The 9,787-nt window shown below is 34.5% G+C and overlaps 2 long non-coding RNA genes across 2 annotated transcripts; both read left to right on the top strand.

Annotated features, from left to right (window-relative positions):
• Positions 1–1,994: 1,994 nt before the first annotated feature.
• On the top strand, positions 1,995–6,335 carry LOC125864887 (uncharacterized). The gene is made up of 3 exons (XR_007446297.1): positions 1,995–2,045; positions 2,923–2,989; positions 6,291–6,335. It is a non-coding gene; the product is annotated as an uncharacterized LOC125864887 (long non-coding RNA).
• Positions 6,336–7,902: 1,567 nt separating this feature from the next.
• On the top strand, positions 7,903–9,258 carry LOC125864883 (uncharacterized). Its single transcript, XR_007446293.1, has 3 exons — positions 7,903–8,699; positions 8,819–8,869; positions 9,200–9,258. It is a non-coding gene; the product is annotated as an uncharacterized LOC125864883 (long non-coding RNA).
• Positions 9,259–9,787: the final 529 nt, after the last annotated feature.

The following is a 9,787-nucleotide window of genomic DNA, read 5'->3' as shown; positions in this document are numbered from 1 at the left end:
AAAATTTGTTGGTGTTCCAACTTTTGAGAATTATTGCTTAAAGTCTTTCCCAGTTAAGGTATTGCTCTTCTCTATTCTAATATTAATTAAAAACGTTTTTAAATTTTGAATAGCCTAAATGATAAGCAAAACACTTCGTGTTGGACTAACAACAACTTGATCTATTACGACATGGTGATAAAAGGACTGTTTCGATGTCTCTAAGATCGAGGTAGTGTAATCGAGGGAAGGGAAGATCTTGGCTTAGTCCGGTGTTCCTGGTAAGGCCCATGTTAGCCATGAATGAGGTGCTGTTTGGGCCATGTTGGAACCATAAAAGTTCTTTCCATCCTTAGATTACATGAATCGTAAACGAACCTGTAGTTACATCGAAGCAATCCTGATGATAAAGATGGTATCAGAGCCATGTTCATAGTAGAAATAGGTGTTGTTAGTCCGACACATCTTAAAATAGTTATTCTATTTTAATTGATAAAATAAGATAAGGAAGAAAAAATGATTTTTTGTATTTATTTATTAGTTAAAGTGACTTTTAAAGAAAAGAAACCAGGATATAGTTTCTTAGAAGTAAACTTTTTTATTAGGAATAAAATGTGTTTAAGAATAATAATATATATTAGGAAAATGGACATTTTTGATCCATTAAGTAACAATAAGGATATTTTTGAACCAAACTGTTAGCAGTAGGGGCATTTTGGACAAAACTAGTGACAACATGGGCTTTTTAGACCAAACTATTAAGTGGTGGCATTTTTGTTCAATATTGCATAATTTAAGGACATATTTAACCCTTTTACGTTGAATTTAGATACATTAGGAATCATTTCGTTAGATAGATTATTACACATTTACATTCTGTTTGGATGGGTGTATCCTTCACAATGTATGTATTTTATTGTGTTGTCTTAATAAGGGAAAAACATAAATTCTCTCTAAATTACTTGTCCCAAAAAGTCTGTACATGTTTAACACCAAAAGGAAATAGTTTTGAAAGACCCATTGAGGCAAAATTTGATTAGCAAAACCAAAAGTAATAGTTTCAAATATATACAATAAAGTAATTAGCTTACAACAAATATAGTTATGCTTTTATTTACATAAAAAATGTCAAAAAGTCATTGAAAGTATACATTGACTTTACACTAACTATTCATTAATTATGATACACTCTTTACTTTTCTTTTTCTATTAAAGACGTGGCAAAGACCACTTTTTATTCCAAAACAACAACAAAGGTCTACAAAGCCCAATTCGGCTAAGCCCATATCCACCCGAATTAGGAAACAAAAAAACACAAAAAAAAGGAAATAAAAAGATAACGAAAACTCTAGAAACAACTAAGGAAGAAGCAAAAGGGGCAAGTTAAGCCCAGAAAATGAAATTCTCATAGAATCCATCATATCTTCACGAGCAAGCTAGTCTCTATGAAAAATTGAATCTTCTACCATGAAACGATTGTGCAATGATCAAAATCTCGCATGTGTTGGGTTGATTTCATTCTAGACATAAAAAAACCTCACTAATGTCGCGTAATTTTGGCATTATTGTATTCTGATGTTATCAAAGAGAAAAATATTCTTTCCTTTTGGGGGCAACTCTTGTAGACTAGTAAATATTAAGTACCTACATGCTCCACAAAAATATGACATTTATCCATTAAACCTTTTATTTATTGGATCTTCAAAGAAATACTCCAAGGTACTTATCAAACCCCATCCAATACCTTCTTCATAATTAAAGAATCAATTTCTACCACCATTGGAGTCATTCCATTATTGAAACAAAACTTCATACCAGCTTTAATTTCTCCTGCTTCAGCTATTAAAACTGTGTCTTGTGTTAACTTTCTAGCTTTAACATACATCAAATTGCCTTCCTCAATCACTTATATAGAAACCAATTGCACTAAGCCCTGGCTCCCTTTTGATAATTCATTCCTGTTGTATTTGAAGTATCTCTTTGTGGTTTGTCCTAAACTATCACCTTATGGATGATCAGTAGTGTATAGTCTTCTAAAAATTGCACAATCAGGGGCCATTGCTTAGGTAAATACTTCAACCATGGATACCTTGTTCTAGCCAACTTATACAGTCTCCTGTTTATTTCAAAAATCAGATTGCTAGAAGTCTTACTCTCACCATTACTTATAAAATTTCTTCTTTTCCTAACAAGCTACAAAATGAAATAAGAATAGCCTTGTATAGGGGTTTTAGCTTAGCTGGGCAAAATCCACTTTCCACCAGTTTTAAATTGTCACTTGAAGTTGTAGCAAGGGAATCTGATTTCCAGTAGCTACAATTAAAGTTTCTCACACTCTCATAGTGATAGGATAAGTTAAAACCAAATGCTGGAAAGTTTTTTGTGCATCTTCATTGTAACAAGAACTCCTCACACCATCTACTACTCCCATTTTGATCAACTCTTCTCCAATGTCTTCTTCTACCCTCATCACTATTGTTTCATAGAAATCTAGCAAAAAGCTTGGAAATCGGATAGTGCATTAATTCATGAAATTCATAAAAAAATGTAATCAAACTTATTCAGATTGCCTTTTTTTTTAGGTCATTGTTACTTTGTATTACTCCCTCTGTTTCACAAAGAATGACCTAGTTTGACTTGGCACGAAGTTTAAGAAAATAAAGAAGACTTTTGAATCTCGTGGTCCTAAATTAAAGTTATGTCAAATGTAAAAAATTGCCCTTTAATCTTGTGGCCTTAAACATGCCACATGGAAAGCTGAAATTAAAATGTTACCATAAAAAGAAAGAGGTCATTCTTTTTTAAACAGACTAAAAAGGAAAGGAGGTCATTCTTTTTTAAACGGAGGGAGTACTATTTACTTGTACCCATTTTTCTCTATCATTTTCAGGTCTCTAGTTTGTAGCTTTTGTGACTTGCATTTTTTTAATGATTGCATTCTAGGGTTTGAAGAGTCAAAAGTAGTTCTTCTCCACAGTATTTATGTGAATAAACTTCACGTAGTAATCAGGTTTTTAATGCTTAAAAAAACGTGAAGCGTGTATAATACACAAAGGATACTCATTTGGTTATCTATGCCACATCAGTATTTATGGTGTATTTATTCCATTGTAAAATACTGTAGGGGTAATAAGACTCTAGATAAGTTTAGGTGTGTCACTGGAATTTCGTAAATAGTTTAAGGGGTACTTATGCATTATTCCTTTTTATAACTTTATTTTTGATATTTGAATTATTTTTATCCGTATCCATTCCTGGATCCACACCCCGAATCTTAAAATTTAAATGATGAATGATCCAAACTCTAGATCTACACCGAGTCCGAGCAACTTAGGTTGCAATGCCTGTTAAGTCTTTCTCTGAAAAGTTACATTTAGGTAAAAATGTTGCACAAGATCAATTTCTTCAATCTAAGTCTTTGTTAGTATTGTGAAAATAAAGGCTGCTTCTTTCTTGTCTTTGATACATGAAAAATGGTTCTCTCAGAGGATGGCTGAGCAGAACCAATATGGTACAACTGTCGATGATATGGTTGTGATCTCTTAACAATATAAAACAGAAACAAATTGTTCTTGTATATATCAAAGACGTATAGTGCGTTAGATCCACAACTGCAGAACAACTAATTATCTTATTAAGTTTAATGAGATGAGTTTTACAAAAATACACAAACAAGTATTGGTCAAAACTTTATATTACTACAACAGAATTTCTGAATAAAATAATCTCTAAATACTATTCATTTCTATAGTTATCTTTGTTGATGTGAAGGGCAAAACTGAAGCTCGACACATGGGACAATCTTTTTTACTCAACAACTATTGTTTTATGCACCCGGTATGATATTCATGTCCGCATCCAAGTGTCCCAATGGACTCTTCATGCTCAAATTCCGCTTGACATGTGACACAAATCTGTTCAGTTTCTGTGGGATTATTTACTCAGTCTTTAGGTGCAGCAACATTGGATTATTTCAAAACAAGAACTCATCAGGTTGCTATGCCTAAAGACGGAGTGAATAATCCAACAAAAACTGAAGAGATTTGTGTCATATGTCACACAAAATATGAGTTGGAAGAGACCATAGGGACACTTTGGTGCGGACACAAATATCATGCAGGTTGCATCAAACAATGGTTAAGGAAAAAAGATTGTCCATGTGCCGAGCTTCAGTTTTGCCCTTCACATCAACAAGATAACTATAGAAATGCATTGCATTTAGAGATTATTTTATTCGTTAGTTCTATTGTATTAATCTTAAATTTTCTTTCTAGCTATATTTTGCAAGAGTGATATAGTTTGTGGACGAATATTTTAAAACTCATCCATTTAACTTAGTAAGATAATAAGTTGTTTTGAAGTTGTAGATGTCTCGCACTGTACTTCTTTGATACACACAAAAATCACTAGCAAAACACCATATCATCAACATTTAGCTTGTGTAGACATTCTAAAATACATATAGTATAAAAGTGATTTGTACGTTAATGATTTGTGTTTTCCACAACTATAGTAATGTCACCGACACTTTAATTTCTAGTAACGCTCCCCACTTAGGCTCAGGCGGCATCAGTTTTGTAACGAACAAAACAAATGCAAACATAAAGAATACACCTACCAATATGTACCTATCAATCAGTAACTTCAATAATAACAGAAAAAAAATGAAGTGATATAAAAGTGATAAAATATTTAGCTACCTACAGAACGTCATTGAATGCCTCTAATAAGTTATATAAAATTGTGCTTCTCATGCCCTGTTCCTTCCAAAAACTCAAAAAAATCCAAAATTTGTTCTGTTTTCTAATGCTCTATTTCTTTCAAAAATTCTAAAATTGTTTTGCTCGTGTTGAACAATGAGTAACTCTCAAGCAACTAGGAAATCCTCCTATGTTGAGATGTAGGCATGATCCAAGTCAAGCTCATCTTAGTGTCGCTAAGCAAACATTGAGGTATATCAAGGGAACTGTTGCTTATTGTATTTTGTTTAAAAGGGAAGAGCAAGGGTGGTAAACTTCTCATTCTAATTCAGTGCTCTCCGAACCATGCGGGAAGGTTATTGATGGGTTATTCAGATAGTGATTGGGTAGGAATTGTTGATGATATGAAAAGCGCTTCTAGATATGCTTTTACACTTGGTTCAGGCATGTTCTCATGGTGCTAGGACAAGTTATAAACAAGTGTTGTTTCTGTGCATACAAAAATCTTCCAAACACTCCTTACAGAGAATTTACCAGACCCATTGAGCATCCACTATGGCTTATCCCAAGTATTAGTCACTTTTGGACACTGTATTTTATTATGAATGTGAGTACTAATACTTTGTGGCAGAAACTGTTGCATCTTCTCATTGTCCCATCCACATTGATTCATTAAATTCTTAACTTCATCTATTGACCTGTTTATCTGAAAATTTGGAGGAATCACATAGTATAGAGCTCCTAACCTTGTCCATTTGTCAAACCAAACATTGAAATGACCACATCTTATTTCCCAATCAATAGAATCCCTAGCTTCCAACATGTGCTTCCATAATTCTGATCCCCCCTCCACTCCACCTCGTGAGGGATAAACTTTTGCAATATTTATTCCACATGAAGTTAGTCCAAAGGGACTTCTTGGATTTGAAAAACCACCATAACTTAGCAAACAAGAGTTTTGAAATTTCAAATAGGGCTTTAAATCATAAACCTCCATCATCCTCTAGCAAATAAATGTCAAACCATGAAACCCAGTGTCATGTTTTACCCTCATCACTACTGTTCCATAAAAATCTAGCAAAAAAACTTGGAAATTGGATAGTGCATTAGTTGATTAAATCCATATAAAAATGTAATCAAACTTATCTGCATTGCCTTTCTTTTTTTAGGTTGTTGTTACTTTGCATTACTTCTCCTATGTCCCAATTTATGTGATACATTTTGAATTTTGAGATTCAAACAAGTCTATCTTTGATCATAAATTTTTTATATATCTTTTAAATATTTTGAATTGTCAATTATTGTGACTTATAGTACGTTTTACGTAGTTTACAAATATATAAATTTCATTTTAAAAAAATGAAGATTCCATGAGCAAATTTCCGGTCAAACTTAAATAGTTTGACTCTTGAAAAACAAAATGTGTCATATAAATTGAGACAGAGGGAGTACTATTTACTAGTACCCTTTTTTTCTTCTATGATATTATTTTTGGGTTTCTCATTTGTAGCTTTTGTGACTTGCATTTTTGTTATGATTTCTAGGGTTTGAAGAATCAAAGAAAGTTCTTCTCCACAATATTTATGTGAATAAACTTTATGCAGTGACCAGGTCGTCGAGTGTTGCTTCATTTGTTAGTTGAATCTGAGGGAGATAGAAGCTCCCCCTTTGTGGATTAGATCCACGACAATCTCCACTAAACTTTTGATCTTGAAAAGCCATATTATGATTTGGTTGAGTATCTTCCACCATATCATAGTTGTGTATCATATTATTCGGAGTTAGCTCATTCCATTTAGGAGACCAATGCCTGTACAAAGCCCAAACATCCCCCTTTCTGGGGAAAATTTGGATAACACCTCCAACTCCTTTCACCCACTTGACCTTGTGGGAGAAAGAATTGAACGTGTTATTGATATCATGCTTGCCTATCCTGAAATCTACACTGGTCTTGAGGAATCCAGAACCAACCCAATTAATTGGACGGAGTTCAGAGTTATTTTTGGAGTTCAACCAACTAAATTTTACTTTAAATGGTTTTGTAGATATCATATCGTGAATCGGAGCATAATAGTGTGATATGAAATCATTGGCATGATATGCAACCCAGAATTGATTACCATAAAAAGATATTTCCGTTTTATCCTTGCCAAAATTGTGGAAGTCATAATTAGGAATAGTCATTGACTTAGCTCGTGGTTCTAAATCAGAACTAAATCAATGACTTCCTCGTTCTGACTTCCATAATTTTGACAAGGATAGAATAGAAACATCTTTTGATGATAATCAAGTCCGGGCTGCTTATGACACCAATGATTTCATGTCACGCTATTATGCTCCGATTCACGATATGATATCTAAAAAACCATTTAAAGTGAAATTTAGCTGGTTGAACTCCAAAAATAACTCTGAACTCCGCCCAGTTAATTGGGTTGGTTCTGGCTTCCTCAAGACCAGTGTAGATTTCAGGATAGGCAAGCATGATATCAGTAAGACATTCAATACTTTCTCCCACTAGGTCAAGTGGGTGAAAGGGGCTGGAGGTGTTATCCAAATATTCCCAAGAAAGGGGATGTTTGGGCTTTGTACATGCATTGGTTTATTAAATGGAATGATCTAACTCCAAATAATACGATGCACAACTATGATATAGTGGAAGATACTCAACCAAATCACAATATGGCTTTTCAAGCTCAAAAGTTTAGCCGAGGTTGTGGTGGATCTATCAACGAAGGGGCAGCTTCTCCTCTAGAGGTAGAGGATTTCATCCAGCTATTGGTCACATTGAATTTCTCTTATCAAGCATCTGATGAACTTCCTCATGTCCATCTGCAGTAAACTTACAACACACAGAGGATGAGAACAACACCATATGATCAATTCTACTGCTAACTTGTCCAACCTTCAGTTTTATAAAGGTCCCGATAAAATTATTGTTGGTAATGGTTCAAAACTCAACATAACACATATTGGAAGTGCAAAAAAATTCTGGCTTGATTGGGGCATCCGAAATACAAAGCTTTTGAGTAATAATAAGTGTATTATTAGCCCATGTTGGAATAAAACTTCGAGAATATGTGTTAGTTGTCAAATTGGTAAATGTTGTAAGATATGTTTTGAAAAATAAAACTGAGAATGAACCCTTGTTGAAAATTTATTGTGATGTATGAGGACCTGCACCTATTGGATTTGTCACTACATATGAAATATTAAGTCATTTTGTTGATGATCATACTAGGTACACTTGGTTGTATCCTTCGAAATAGAAATCTGAAGTACTTGAAGTGTTTGTTGAGTTTCAGAAAATGGTAGAAAACCAATTTTCAAAGAGGATTAAAGTTTTTCAATGTGATGGAGGGGGTGAATTTTCTAAAGCTAAATTTATTACTCATGTTGAAAATTGTGAGACAAATTTCGTGCCCAAATACTCCTGGACAAAATGGAGTTGCGGAAAGGAACATAGACATATTTTGGAGACTGGTTTAACACTATTGTGTCGTTTAAGCTGCCTCTTTATTTGTGGGTTGATGCATTCTTGACTGCTATGTTTCTTGTAAATAGGATTCCCTCATCGGTTCTCAAGATGGAACTCCCATTTTCAAATTGTATGATACTCACCCTGCCTCCAATGTACCTCAACTCCAGTGTGAGCACTTCAAATTTTGTATGCAGGAACAAAGCTGAGGAGCCGACTATTTCAGGGGAAGTGTTGACAAGAGGTGAAAAGTTACGTCACTGAGCCAGTTGACGTTACTGTTGTTCCAAGTGATCTGACTGATGCTAGTATATCAGATGAATTGATCGAGGAGTCAACTGAGACTGCTGTAACAAATGAGTCAATTGAGGCTGTTGTACCAAGAATAAGAAGTCAGAGAGAAACAAAAACTCCAGGTTACCTTGATGACTTTGTTTGCAATGTTGTGATAGCATTAGCTATTCCATATTGGCATATCGCAATGCAAGAGGAGCTGGAAACACTCAAAAAGAATGATACATGGAGTCTTGTTCCCAGGAAAGTAGGTATGAATGTCATTGGCTCGAAATGAGCGTTTAAAAAAAAAAAGGTACAGAGAATGATTTTGAAAGTCTGCAACAGTAAGGATAGTTTTGAAAGACACCTCACAGTTCCTTGATAGCAGGGGCGGATCTATGTAGGGGGTTACAACTGTGAGCAATTGTAACGACTACAGGTATCTGCTTTTCTTAAATTTAACAGTAATGACTACAGATATCTGTCGATTCTCACATGATACCAGACCTTTCTGAAATTTGAAACTAATTTCACATAGAAGAATTGATACATGGCTTGTGCACTCTTTGGTGCACCCATCATACAAATCCAATTATTACTACTTCAGTGTTACTTACTAAAGCTTGAAGTGTAATTGTTTATCATAACTAAATTAAATAGAAAAGAGAAACATATTATAGACTATCGTCTTGTTTATTGGAAGGATGTTCCAAGATTTATCCTGAAACTTGTTTTGACTGCTCATTTAAATAATGTTTTGTTGCTACAGGAAGCTATTATGAATGTGAATTGGAGCTGACTTCACTGTTATGTGGTAAACTTTCTTGCGTTCAGCTATCATATCCATCGGTGCAAAATGATTCAATCAGATACAGATTCATCACCTCCAACTGCAGCTAATGTTTCGAGTTCAAAGACAAGCACGTACGGAAGTGAACATGCTGCACAAGATCAATCACTTCAATCTAATCAAGCTTCACCGGTATTATGTTGAGACAGGGCAGTAGCTTCCAATGGAAAGGAGACTTAACTGTAGAAGAGAGTGAAGAAATATTCTGCATTCTGTAGCTGCATCTGGCCCAATAGGTTGGCCAAGATCGTTCAACTCAACATGTAAAATGCCATCATCTTTTCCCCATCCCGAGTGCATTTTAGTAGGACCCCTAGGTCGCTTAGATTGTTCTTCGCTAGCATCAAGATCTGTTTGATTGGGACAAGAAACTCTGCTTTCGGTTACTATTGAATTTTCTGATTGATTGGGACATTTTAGCAAGTGTATTGTTTATGTTTGCATTTGTTATGTTCGTTATAAAACTGATGCCACCTGAGTCCAAGTGGGGAGCGTTAGAAGAAATTA

Source organism: Solanum stenotomum, chromosome 5, assembly GCF_019186545.1.
Source record: "Solanum stenotomum isolate F172 chromosome 5, ASM1918654v1, whole genome shotgun sequence".
Classification (NCBI taxonomy): Eukaryota; Viridiplantae; Streptophyta; class Magnoliopsida; order Solanales; family Solanaceae; genus Solanum; species Solanum stenotomum.
The sequence above is the reverse complement of the archived record's forward strand: the minus strand, read 5'-3'. Positions and strand labels throughout refer to the sequence as shown.